A 13,340-nucleotide genomic window follows, 5' to 3' on the forward strand; every position below is an offset into this window, starting at 1 on the left:
GTGTTCTGCGACGGCGGATACTTAGCGTCTGCACTACATACGTTCTCATCCGCAGCAGCACCTGCCCCACGTGTGCAAAATCCCATATTCAGACTGACCTCAAATTTCCTGCCATGTAGAACGGTTCTCCGCTCTTCTTATTCTTTTTAAGTCTCTGGATGGTAGCTCCATTTCATCCAGTAATTCCCCCGCATCCCAGAGGGCCCGATGAGCCCAAACTGTCTGTCGTCTTCGTACTTGAAAGACAACTTCCTGGACTCCGTAATATTTGTCCCCATTTTCTTACCCTCAGAACATTGGAGAAACTGCTCGGTCATCTCCCTACATGAAAGGCATTTCAGACCAGCCTTCCTTCTCCCCCCAGGGCTGCGTGTCATCCCAGGAACACAGGCAGACCGTGTCATCTTGTCCGTGGCTTCCTGATGCATGGCAGCAGGGGTGGGGAGCCTCCCATGGGCACTTCTAGCACCCCAGCATTGGCGGGGGGTGCCCTGAACACACTCGCTGCTTATCCGGCGGCGCCCCCATGCCTGCCCTCAGTGCCTACCCCCTTCTCCCGTGTGCTGGGGGCTCTTCTCCTAGGCTCTCCTTTCCCCTTCCCTGCAACCATCCCCCGGCTTCCTTCTGTCCTGCTTGTCACGCTCGGCTACTCTGTTCCCTGCTTCCCCAAGCAGTGCTGGGAGCCGTAGCATCGTGCTTTCTCGGTGCGTCAGCCCAAGCAGAGCTGAGGCTCTGCTCCTGGACCGGCCCCCTCCAGCGCCTGGGTTCTCAGCACACACCGCCACCTGTTCAGCTCCAGAAACTCGGATGCTGAGGAGTAGATACACTCTTCCAGCTTCAGCAACAGTGTAGCTCCACTCCACAGGTGCGAATCATATCGGGGGTCCATATTTCATTCCAGATGGCAGTCTATCCCTGAGCTGGTCCTTTGGCCTTTCTCGGCCCACCTGCCCCTCCCCAAACCCCACTGCTCATCTTTTATTCTCACGTTCACAACCAGAGATCATCTCCGCCCGAGTCCTGTCTGGGACCGAGCCAGCTGAACCTGATGGGACCAAAGGCTTGTTGTATCAGATTTTGAAGATGGAAGTCAGTGAAGACTGCTGTAGAAAGCACCTCACAGATACAGGGAAGTTTTTAATTACAGAAAAATGGATTGCCCCTACATTTTAGATTTCTAGATAATATGTGTATTCGGTGCCCCCACAAAGAGCCTTTATCTGTAAGACTAGAAGATGCAGTCCCTAGCTAGTGTCGTGGGCATCTCGGCTCTACGAGCTGACCTTCCTTTCATCTACTGGCTTAGAAACACAACATTCACCCAGTCAGTACAAACGGTGTGACTCCCTGGCTATGCCATGCCTCCCCAGAATTTTCTGATGGGGTACACAAAGCCACTGTCAAAAAAAGCCTGAAGCCATGAGCTATAAATGCAGTTCCAGCCACACTGCCTCTGTGCTGAGCCCCCAGCACAGCAATCCCAGTCCTGCCCCAGGACCTTGGCACTCCCATCAGATATTCACATAGTTCACTCCCTCACTTTTGGATGACTTTCAAAATGTTATCTTATTGGAGAGCTCCTCTGACCCATCCGTTTAAGACAGCACACACGCACACACAGACACGCACACATGAACACGATCAAATACACACACGTGCACACACTCACATCCTGCTCCTGCACGTTCACCGCACTTCCTTGTCGGCCACGGTGATCCGCACCACTTGCACGTAGAGCAGAGGCTCCAGAAACCCCAGGGCTGTGTGTGATGCTGCCATGTGTCCCTGGAGCCCTGCACGCCTCTTGCACTTGGTCCAACGCAAGACCACTTGTGGAATGGTTACATGCATGCCTGACCACGTTGGCGGACAACCTCGGGAGCCTGGGTTTATGAGCGTGTGTGGGCTCTGAGTCAGGCACGGGGGAGTAGATTCAAATCCCGCTGGCTCACTTACTGACTGTGCACGACCTTGGGGGCGTTGTCCTGTGTCTCTGAGCAGCTCAGGTGCACACAGAGATGCTCGGAAACCCACCAGGTTGTTGTGAGCACGGAAACAGATGGTGCTGACGTGGGGCTCAGCGCAGAGCAGACACGCTGACCACACTGACCGCGTTCCATCTGGTGGGCAGCTGCGCTGGGCACGGCTGTGGATATCTGCACCCCCTCACTGCCTCCAGTGACCAGTGTCACTTAGTGCACCCTGCTGGATTAATAAGGACGCGGCCCCCGTTCTGCTGTCCCAGGCTGTGGCATCTGCGGGGGCAGGGGCTCTCAGCTTTGGTGCCACCAGTTCTCGAGCAGCGAGCTCAACCCTGCCCCGATGGAGAGAAGGAAAGGAATGATGGATTGACCTCTCTTTCCTGCTTTGCAACCTCAGTAAAGCATTTCCTTCCCTACCCCCATCCAGGAAGGAGAGAACAGCATCGTTCAGTCTGAGCTCCCCCTCCCCATGCAGGGGGCTGGGAGCGGGGTGACTCGGGGGCCAGGCTCCCTCCTAGGAGGGCAGGGGCCCAAGAAGCAGCCGCTCTTCACACGGGGCTGGACACAGATGCCCTGGGACTCAGGAATAATTGTTAGTATAAGTATTTCCCATGCAGTATTTGAACTTCAGATAAAAATGAATAACTTTGAGGGGCGCCTGGGTGTCTCAGTCAGTTAAGCATCTGCGGTCGGCTCAGGTCATGATCTCAGGGTCCTGGGATTGAGCCCCACATTGGGCTCCCAGCTCAGCGGGGAGCCTGCTTCTCCCTTGCCACTCCCCCTGCTAGTGCTCTCCGTCTCTCAAATAAATAAATAAAAGCTTTAAAAAAAAAAGAATAACTTTGAGATAAAAATATCTTCTGCAATATTTTAATTTCCAATAAAAATTGACTAATTTTACTATAAAACATGGCCTGTGCAACTAAAAAAAAGATTCATTATAAATTAAAAAATCTTAGAAAACTGGGGGAGGCGCCTGGGTGGCTCAGTGGGTTAAGCGTCCGACTCTTGGTTTCGGCTCAGGTCACGATCTCAGGGCTGTGGTATCGAGCCCCGTGTTGGGCTCCACGCTCAGCGGGGCGTCTGCTTGAGATTCTTTGGCCTCCCTCCTCCTCCCCTTCTGCTCCTCTCTCCCCACCCCCTCTCGAGCTCCCCCTCTAAAGGAATATAAATAAAAATAAAAATCTTTTTAAAAGATTCATTGTTGTTGTGGGTTGAGTAGTGTCCACCTGGACCCTCAGAATGACTTTATTTGGAAATAGGGTCTTTGCAAATGTAATTAGCTAAGTTAGGATGAGGGGACGATGTAAATCCAGGGACCGGTGTCCCTATAAGAGCAACACGTGAAGACACAGAGACCACCAAGGCCATACGCGTGGACATGGAGGCAGACTGGAGCCATGTGTCTACCAGCCAAGGAGCTCATGGGGAACCGGGAGCCCCGGGAGCTGGGAGAGGCAGGAAGGACCCTCCCCTAGAGCTTCCAGAGGAAACACAGCCTCGCCAGCACCTTGATTCTGACTTTGGCCCCCGGAGCTGTGAGGGAATAGATTTCTGTTGTTTTAGGCCCCCAGTCTGTGATGCTCTGTTCTGGCCCGAGGGAAACAAGGACTTCTGGTTATCCTGAAATCCCCACTTAACTGGACATCTAGTATTTTTGTTTGCTAACTCTGACAACCTACTCAAGAGTGATTCTGGAGGAGCCGTTGAATCAGCCCGGTTAGTGTCCCAGATCTGCACGTGCGCTCTTACCCGCCGGTGACGCAGCCACGGCCTCCGCTCAGAGGATGCCGGGCACCTGGTGGGCTGTCCTGTCTCCATCCCCTCCACTACCACCTGCTCCACCACAACTCCTCCCCTCCCCTTGGTTAGACCACAGTGGGACTGTCTGCCCTGCACTCGACCAGCCGCGAGCTCATGTGCACTTGGCCTGCTACCTAAGCGGTGGTGGGAGGAGCACCAGACCCTCCCTCATACACTCAAATGCTTACGGCCCATGAAGACACCTAACTGGCTCTGGAAGACTGACCTCACCCACCTCTGCCCTCCCCTCCCGAAAGTTAAAACCACCCAAACCCTAATGCATGGTGGAGGGAGCTGGAGGGGACAGTTGCAAGTGGATTTATCAGATTGATGAACCAGATAAGACAGATAAATCAGGAGACTTCCCCTGACACCCAGCGTCACGGAGGGAATACCCGTCCAGCCTCTGGAGAACATGTGGCAGTGATTTTTGCTCCTGGTGGAAGGGCTGCCATGTCCCCCGTCAAGGAGTAAAATGCGAGCTTCCGCTTGCCCGCCGTCCGAACGCCGGCTGCTGCCACTCGCAGAGGGGTTCTCGGTGTGTCCAAGGCCCTGACGTGGAGACCGGACACGGCTGCAGAGGGTAAGGAGTGCCCTGCACTGAGCTCAGCCAGCAGCTGGATAAATGCGCATATGTCCACGGACTGTCGCGGGGAGGGCTTCCTCACATCTGATTGCCCAGCGATTATGGGACCACCCACCTTCCTAAATTATCCTCCATTTGCTAAGCCCTGGCCTCGGAGCGCTGCTGTGATAGATTCAGAAGGAGGAATGTGCTGGTCTGGAACTGAATTCTTGGCGTCTCGTCTCTCCTAGACCCCCGTGAGGGCCTGGCCGGCTGCAGCCACCCCACCCCCATCCCTGTCCATCGCCTGGTTGCACAGCTCAGAGTGACCACGCAGACACTGTCGGCACCCATGGTCTCAGCCCCAGGAAGCTTACCAGCTTTCCCGCAGCATCTGTGCCCCAAAGTAAAGATGCCCGGGGATCCACCGCGCCTTGCTGGGACAGCCCCAAATCTGCGTTCATCACTTGGAAATGGGCAACAGTTGTCATACATCCCAACAGGGCACGCTCCTCCTCAGGCAGCAGAGAGCAGGGGGCTCCACATGCTCACGAGAGGAGATGCTGATGGCGGTTTCAAAACAAGCCGGGGACTGATGTGTAGACGTGCTGGTTAGTCTTATCTGCCAAGCCGCCCAGTCTCGGACGCACAGACCCCTGGTGAACCGGTCTTTCCAGGCATGTCCGGAAGAGACTAGCATTTGAGTCGGTGCGCAGAGTAAAGTGGAGCCCCCCCCCCATGCCAGCGGGCATCACCCAGTCTGCTGAGGCCCAAGGAGGACGGAGAATCACAGGAAGGGTGAATGTGTCCTCTCTGAGCTGGGGTCCATCTCCGGCCTTCCTTCAGACGCCACCATTCCTGCTTCTCCGGCTTTTGGATTCAGACGGGGATTCGCACCGGAGGCTCCCCTGACTTGCTGGGCTTATGTACAACTCTAAGGCTGAAGAGGAACCTTCTGTGATCCTAAATCGTCCCTAAATCCTGTTGGACGGGTCACCTTATTTCTAATCTGGGGCCAACAGACTTCAGTGATGTCCAAGACGAGAGCACAGACCCTTCTCGGGGCCCGATCTCCACACAGGTGCTCCACACTCAGCCCTCTGCGGAGAGGCGTCCTGGGACGTCGAAGCTCAGTACACAGCCGGGGCCCCCTCAGCAGTTCTCGAGCAGCGGGATTCGGCTCCCACCCACCAGGCTGCGAGGCCCGGCCTGGAGTCCTGACCACCCCACCCTATGCACATGAACAGTGAAATGGAAGGTGTTCCCAAAGTCGGAGGGCCACCGAGGGGCTGTGGTTTGCACAGCATCGAGCTTCCAAACAGCAGGAGAGATGGTGGAGCCAGATCCTGAAGTCTCCTCCACCTGGAACAGCACATCACCTCCCAGACGGGTGTGCAGGGTACCCTGGGCTCCGGGCACCGTGCTGGTGCTCACAGCGTCAGAGACGTGGCCTGGACTTGAATCTGTGCCCACTTTGGAGAAACTCTCAGATTTGTTGATTTAAAAAATCATCATCATCATCATTTTCTCCATTGATCTAATCTCCAGAGGACGTTGGGAAGAGCGTTTCCAGAGCTGCCCGTGTGGGTGGAGCTCCCTGAGAGTGGCGCTCAGGGCCGCAGCTCCACGCACGTGGCCCTCCAGGTTTTCCTTGAAGGGCTCTGACTTTCAGTTTTTGAAGCTGTCAAGATGCTTCCCCTTTGCCCTTTGACAGCACTGCGCAATCTGAGCTGCGAGGCTCGTCAGCCCAGAGTGGGATGTGTGCCTCGCTTGTTGAGAGACCTGAGTGAACCCCATGAGGACGGCGGGTCCCTAAGGCACCCATGGATTTTGCAGACTCCTGTTTTCTCCTCGAGTCTTCTGTCAGGTGCAGTGGCTGGGTTTCTTCGACCGTTCCAAGCAGTTTTCCGCACAAGCCCGCCGGTGTCTCCAGCCCCAGGACAGCTGTGCACGCCCCAGAGACGGGCCGCGCTCCCGGCCCCACTCTGCATGTCCGTGGGGCCACCGGCCTTATTCTCTGGCGGAGCTAATCGGGACCCGCAGGAGGCTCGGAGGAAGGTGGTGCCTCCAGAAACAAGAGGCTTTTGAAGCATAAGGTGAACGGGCCTGGCTGTGGTTTACATTCTTTAACTTAATTTTAACAACGACTTCAGCCCCCTTGAAAATTGCTTCTCTAGAATAATAAACAAGGGCGTGTTGAGTGGTGGGCTGACCCGCAGCACAGGCGGGTGCTCGGGAGACCTCGCGGTAGCTGGGCTGACGCTCGGGCGCCCGAGGGGGGCACCCCACGCCACCGGCCCTCACTTTGGGAGGGGTGGTGGAATTGGTGTGGCAACAGGAGGTTTTGGGTTACACAGGAGCAAGTGAAATCGTGCCTAATTAATAGAGATAGAGAGTTCCGGAGGAGAGGGGCCAGTGTCTGCCTGTCCGGCCCATCACGCCTCAGGCCAGCCTGGGTGCCTTGCCGGCTCCTTCGTCTCTGGTTGGAGATCCAAAGTTAGTGGAGGGCCCACGGGCAAAAGAGAGACACGAGATCTTGGCCCTGAGAAACGGAGTGACCTGGGGTATTTATTAAACAGCTATACGTGCCAGGCTCTGTTCTAGGCACTGAACAGACATTCCAGGGAAACATGCCCGTTAGAGCCTTGCCGTCAGTGTGTGGTCCAACAGCTTCGGCATCCTCTGGAGAGTGCTAGACACGCTAGTCCCAGGCCCGCCCCGGGATTGAGGAGCGCTGCTCTAGAAAATGAAAGGAAGAAGTGGAAGAAAACCCAGGTGGCTTTGATCCACAGCTCAGATTTACAGACATGTTTTTAACATTTGCTTATTCACGTAGATACTTCTCAGCCCCGAGAAACCAGACAAGGAAGGGGTGACCGCAGCACCCTGAACCTTTGTTTGTCGGCACATATGCAAATCATCTCTTTCTATGAGACCGAGACTCCCCCAGGACATGAGCTCTGCCCGGCTCTCTCACTGCTGTGTCTTCCGCACGTAACACGGGGCCTGGAACCTAGTAGGTCTTAACAGATACTTGGTGGCTGAAGGCCGTGGCCCAGGTCCCCAGTCAAAATGGACAAACAGTTTCTCAGAGGGCGGGTCACACCCCAGGAGCCTCCAGCGGCCAGGCCAGATCTGAACCTGCGACCTAGCGGAATATTCCACCACCCACATCCGCCCACCTCCCTTGCCAGTAAAAGCCAATTTGTAAAATTACCCCACTGCCAGGCAGACAAGCACAGGGATTGTTGGCGACTCCTGTGCGCAAACACAGCTTGAAATACCTGCTTCTCAAGGATCCGGGAAGGGCAGTCTCACGGTGGGCTGCCTCCCCCGCCCCGGAGGTTTCTAAATAAGCCGCTGGCCATCGGGCGGCCGGGAAAGCAGAGGCATTTCTTCCCTTTGGGCGTGAGGCTCCCTGCTGCCCAAGGAGGGAGCATCCTGACCCTTCGGAAAAAGATTTCTGGCAGAGTCATTGGGCTTTGCACTAGACACGCACAGAAGAGGTGTGGGGTTTCTGGTCTTGGTGTGGGGCAGGCACTGTCCCCTTCACCTTCACAGGGAGCCTCGCCTCCTCATTACGAACAGGAAGGGGTGACCATACCTGGCTCAGGGGCTGCACGGACGACCCAGGGAGGACGTGGACAGGGAACACTGAGCTCGGTGCCCGGCACACGTGCCTGCTTATCGAGCTCACCGCCAGCACCTCCACTGCCCTGTTCCCACGCACACCTGTCAGGCGGGGGCCACCGTAACCCCCATTTCCAGGGGAGGCTCAGAGAAGGAATGAACTTGCCCAGAGACGCACAGCTTCCAGACTAATGGAATCAAAGCCTAGCCTCCTGGGCAGTCTGACTCTATGTGACCAGACCGTTTGTCTCCAGCACACCACTTACTGGGGTAGAAGCTTTACGAGGATCCGGTGAAGGGGAGGCTGCTGAGCACCACCCGACCCTCATTCAGGCTCACCGGATGTGAACACTTACCATACCGCACCCAGGACAGGGGCTCTCCTACCTCCAAACCTCAGGATTCTTTGCCCTCTTAAAACTTGTTGAGAATCCCAAAGAATCTGCTTATGTGGCTTCTATCTATTGATATTTATAGAATCTGACATTAAAACTGGTAAAATTTTAAAATATTGCATCCATTGGGGTGCCTGGGTGGCTCAGGCGGTGAGGCGTCTGATTTTGGCTCAGGTCATGAGCTCAGGGTCCTGAAATCGAGTCGCACATCAGGCTCTGGGCTCAGCCCCTCCCCCCACTTATCCATGCACATGTACATGCTCTCTCTCAAAAGAAATCTTTAAAAAGTAAAATAAAATATTGCATCCATTAGGTTATAATCAAGAACAAAAGTAAACCTGTGATATGTTAACACAAGTAACATTTTAGAAAAATAATTAGATTTTGCAAAATAAAAAGTAGTGAGAAGATTCACATTGTTTCACATTTTTCAAATCTGTTTATTGTCTGGCTTAGTAGGAAATCACTGGGTTCTCTCATCTGCTACGTGTTCGATCAGGTGCAATGCATTCGTTTATAGAGCAGATGAGAAGACTGACCACACACAGAAACATAGCTGGAAATTGAGAGGTACCGTCACAGTTCTTCTGGATGATTATGGGTAGTATTCTTTAATACTACACCAAAACTCGGCAAGAGGTGATTCCTTAAAGATCTGTCGCAGTGTGGAACCCGAAACCAAATTAATGAACTTCTTACTCTGTTGCATTAAAACCCATTGATCCATCTTCTACTTTGCATGGATCTCTCGCATACACGTGATTTTGTAACACTCCACACGGGTCCTCTGGAAAGTATGGGTTCACTGGGTTATGCAGAGCTCCCAGACGCTGACACCTTCCATTATACAACCTGAAAACTGACATTTGCTAATATTACCACTGATCTCATCAGAAAAGTCTTTTGAGTACTGAGAAGTGGTCAAGCTCACCACAGCAGATACAAGTTTTCCAAAATTCTAATTCTTGCTTAAAAGTTTGACTTTTTCCTGGAAGTGACAGGCTCACTCTTCATTCTCAAGAAAAATGTCTGAGGATGCTGTTTTGAATGACCATAGTCGGTCAGTCGTTCTCTCAGTAAAGCGTTCCATGGGAAAAGTGGACAGTTCAGCTCGTAACTTGGTGGCTCGAGTGCTTTTCCTCCAGGTCCCCAGACACTGGGTGTAGCTGTCAGGGATCGAATAGCCCGTGATGGGCCCATGGTGTAGCTCCCATTTCATGAAACTGAATATTAAGAAGACATATACTTGAGGGTCAAGGTGTGGCAATATGAACAATCTCGTCGCCTCCTCGAGGACATTCCTAAGTGATGCACTTAGTGCAGCCACACGACGGTGGTAAACGGGACGCTCAGCAAGTGCACTTCGGCCCACTGCCTTGGTCCATGCTAAGCCACCAGCAGTTTGCCCACCCTTGATTCTGAATGATTGGGGCAAATATCAACACTAGAGAAGGCGAGGAACATGTTAGTGTTATGAAGATGCTGTGACCTCACAATCCCCAGGGCCCAAGGACCACAGTGCGTGACCGCAGAACTGGGTTGTAAGCTCCAGAGTGGGGTTGACGTCTGTTTTCTTCGGCTCTGTGTTTAATGAAGAATGGGGGAAGGAAGGAAGGCTAGAATACGACAGAATGGAATATTGTAAGACAATAGTGACCTCAAATTTAAGTCCCAGACCAGCCGCAAGACCCCAGAAACCCTTCCATCTGGGGGCAGTGTGGGAGGGGTCGCTGTGGCCTCCGAATGGGCTCTGGTCTCTGCAGACGTCTGTGTGCCTGCAGATGCAGCCCGGGCCTCAGGTCAATTTCCCTAGAGCTTCAGTCCTTTGATGTGGGATCTCAAGGGGGTTCCAGAACTGTACAGAACACATAATATCCTCGCTTTGAATTTAGACGTCAATATTGCTGTGATTTGACTGTCAGCTCCGACATCAGTCATGCTCTTACCAGGGAAACAGCATCCTTCAGAGGGAACTGAAGTGGTTGTTGGGGGCACCTGTGTTTATAGAGCAAAGGGAGGGTTTGAGGGAACCAACAAAGGACTGGGGAGAGCAAGGAGTCTTCGCCAGCTGGGTTGGACAGGGCAAGGAGCGAAAGCTGGGGAGAGCTACAGCCAGGCACCCCAGCCTCCCCTGCTCCCCACTCCAGTCTGCTTCTGGTGTGTCCTGCTGGCCAATCCCAACAGGAAATGGGAAGCAGGAACCGCCATCACGCAGTCCACACAGGGCAGCCTCCCAGGGCACAGAGCGGCGCTGGGAACGGGTCTGGAGGGATAACTGGAGAGCAGCCAGCACAGCTTCCCGGTAACGTGCTCAAAGTACAGCACACATCATCTCAGTCTTCAGAAAAGGGCTCCTGTGACCAGCCAGCCGTCTCTTAGCCCCACTCGCTACCTGGCCCGAGCATGGCAGCGGGCTCTGCAGGGTTCTCCCTGCTAGCAATCTCACCCCAGCCCTTCCACCCTCCTTCGGACCCCTCATGGACATCCAGGGGATGTTCTATTGGCCTCTCCTTATTGTGCCACGACTCACTCTTATCAGTCCCTCACTATGTACCAAGCATGATGCCAGCTAACTGCCCTGTGTAGGAGTTCCTATTATCTCTCCTATCTTGTGCGCAAGGAAATCAGAGATCAGAGGGGGTAAAGCAGACAGACTTAGTAACATCAATGGATGGCTGTGCCAAGAGAAGCAGACCCACTCTGCCAAGGGCCACTTGCCAATGCCTTGTCCACATGAGGCTGAAGGACACTGTGTCGAGTCTACAGAGCCCCAGATTCAATTCCAACCTTGGGCAGCCTTGGGCAACTCACCGTATGTGCATCTAAGTCTCCTGGTCTGCAAACTGGGGAGCTCTTCTAGGTAGTGCTAAGACTTCTTTCAGCTCAAGCAGTGCCCGGGCCCAGTGGGGGTTGTGGACACCGTGGCCTTTGCCTTCTAGATTTGCGCACGCCCCCAGAACCACATCCGTGCTGTCAGATTTTGTGAACAAACAATTCACTTCTCATTGGCCCCATGCACTTGTTGGGATCAGCAGATGTAAAATTCTGACATCGCACTTAGAAAACTTCCTCCATCTGGATTTCTGCAACCCACAGGGAATCATTTGCCAAACACATGTTTTATAAAATATGGACCCACTTCACTGTGCCTTGTGGAGCTGATAAAATCCACCTTTTCCCTGAGCACGTGAATTCTGCCCGTGCGTGCTTTCTGGCTGGGAAGCAATGCGAGGCCACGCTGAGTGAAGGGAGGTGCTTGGCTTCCAGGCACCACGTGGGCAGTGCTTGTGCCGGGGGGAAAGGCAGAGAACACACGAGGCCACGCTTTACTAAAAATAGAGACGTGGAACATGTGGTGTTCATAGGACACACAACGGGGTCAGTGGTATAATGGAAAATAATTCGTTTCTAACGTCAGGCCAAGTGGCGCTGTCGGGAGGGGTGTGTACACGTGTGTCCCCTGCTCACGCTCTGTATAACGTTCGAGGGAATTAGGGACAGCTGACACTGGCGTGGCTAATGAGTTTAGGAAGGCTTTTCAGGGAGCAATGACAGGTGTAAACACTGCTGCAGAACTGTTCCACACAAGGGGTTAAATGCCGACTTCCTCGGAAACATAACTTAAAAAAAAAATACAACACCTTATTTTCTAAAATCGTGGTAGAATACACATGACATAAAATCTGCTTTAGCCACGTTTCGGTGTGTGGTTCTGTGGCAGTGAGCACATCCATGCTGTGCGACATCACCACCCAGAACCTGTTGAGAACTCTCTCATCCTCCAGAGCTGGAGCATTGCCGGGGGCACAGGGAGTCCCTGCCTGGCCCCCCTGCCCAACAGCTACTTCCCGTCCCCGCAGATCTGACTGCTCTATGTCCTTCGTGCCAAGGGACTCGTACAGTGTTGGTCTTTCTGCATCTGGCTTGTCTCCCTGAGCAACACGTCCTCAAGGTTCCCCCGAGCTGCACGGCATGCCAGTACTTCATTCTTTCTTGAGGCCCAGCCACATTCTGTTGTGTGGGTGGACGTGATTTTGTGTGTCCATCATTTGGACACTTGGGTTGCTTCCACCGATTGGCTGCTGTGAGCAATGCCGCTGTGAGCAGTTTTGAACAGTAGGTGCTCCTAGGCTGGTCAGATAATTAGTAGCCTACTGAACAGCTTGGCACAGTGTCCTCCATTTCAAGGGAGGAATCAAGGTAAAAAGGAAATCTCATCGCCTTTGAAGCCAAAACTGGTTTCAAATGCTTGACTAGCGTGCTATGATTCCGAGCTTCATTTACTCGTCTGTGAAATGGGAACTGTTGTGGGGACGGCTGGTTGTTGTCCCTGCGTCCACACCTTCCTGGTTCCTGAGAGAACCCGGATTTTTTCAACGTTCTCCCCCTCTCCCAGGGGACATGCGGGAGCTGAGAACACCCACAGACCTCCCCTCCCGCCCAGAGGAGCCCAAGTGATCAGGTGGCCGGGCAAGCTCCTCCCCCTTGCTGTGATTGGCTCGGGCACCCAGGCTTCAGCCAATCAGGTCCTGGCGGTCCCCTGGCAACTGTTGCTAGGTTGGGGCAGGCTCTACCTGAGTGGCTTGGTCAGGCAGAGGAAGGACTGGTTGCGGGGAGAAAGGGGGTCCCTTCTGCCTGGGGACCAGCAGGGAAGCTGGTTGTTCCAGGTGCTCTTTCAGGTGCTGCTGACAGCCATCCTGCCACCACTAGGGGAGCCGGCGCGGGGACAGAGCCCAGGCCAGAGGAAGGCAGAGAGACCATGCCCCTGTGTTTGCATACACACACACACACACACACACACACACACACACCTCGTCACCCTCCACACAGACGCACACTCCGTATGTCTATGGACTTGGAATCAGAATGTTAAAAACAGATCCCTTTAAATAACCATGATCTTACCTGATATTTAACAGGCGACGAGATAAAGCCCCAGAGAACTGAATTTACTTGCCCCAGGTC

The sequence above is a fragment of the Ursus maritimus genome, unplaced genomic scaffold (genome assembly GCF_017311325.1).
Source record: "Ursus maritimus isolate PB19 unplaced genomic scaffold, ASM1731132v1 scaffold_19, whole genome shotgun sequence".
In the NCBI taxonomy this organism is placed as follows: domain Eukaryota; kingdom Metazoa; phylum Chordata; class Mammalia; order Carnivora; family Ursidae; genus Ursus; species Ursus maritimus.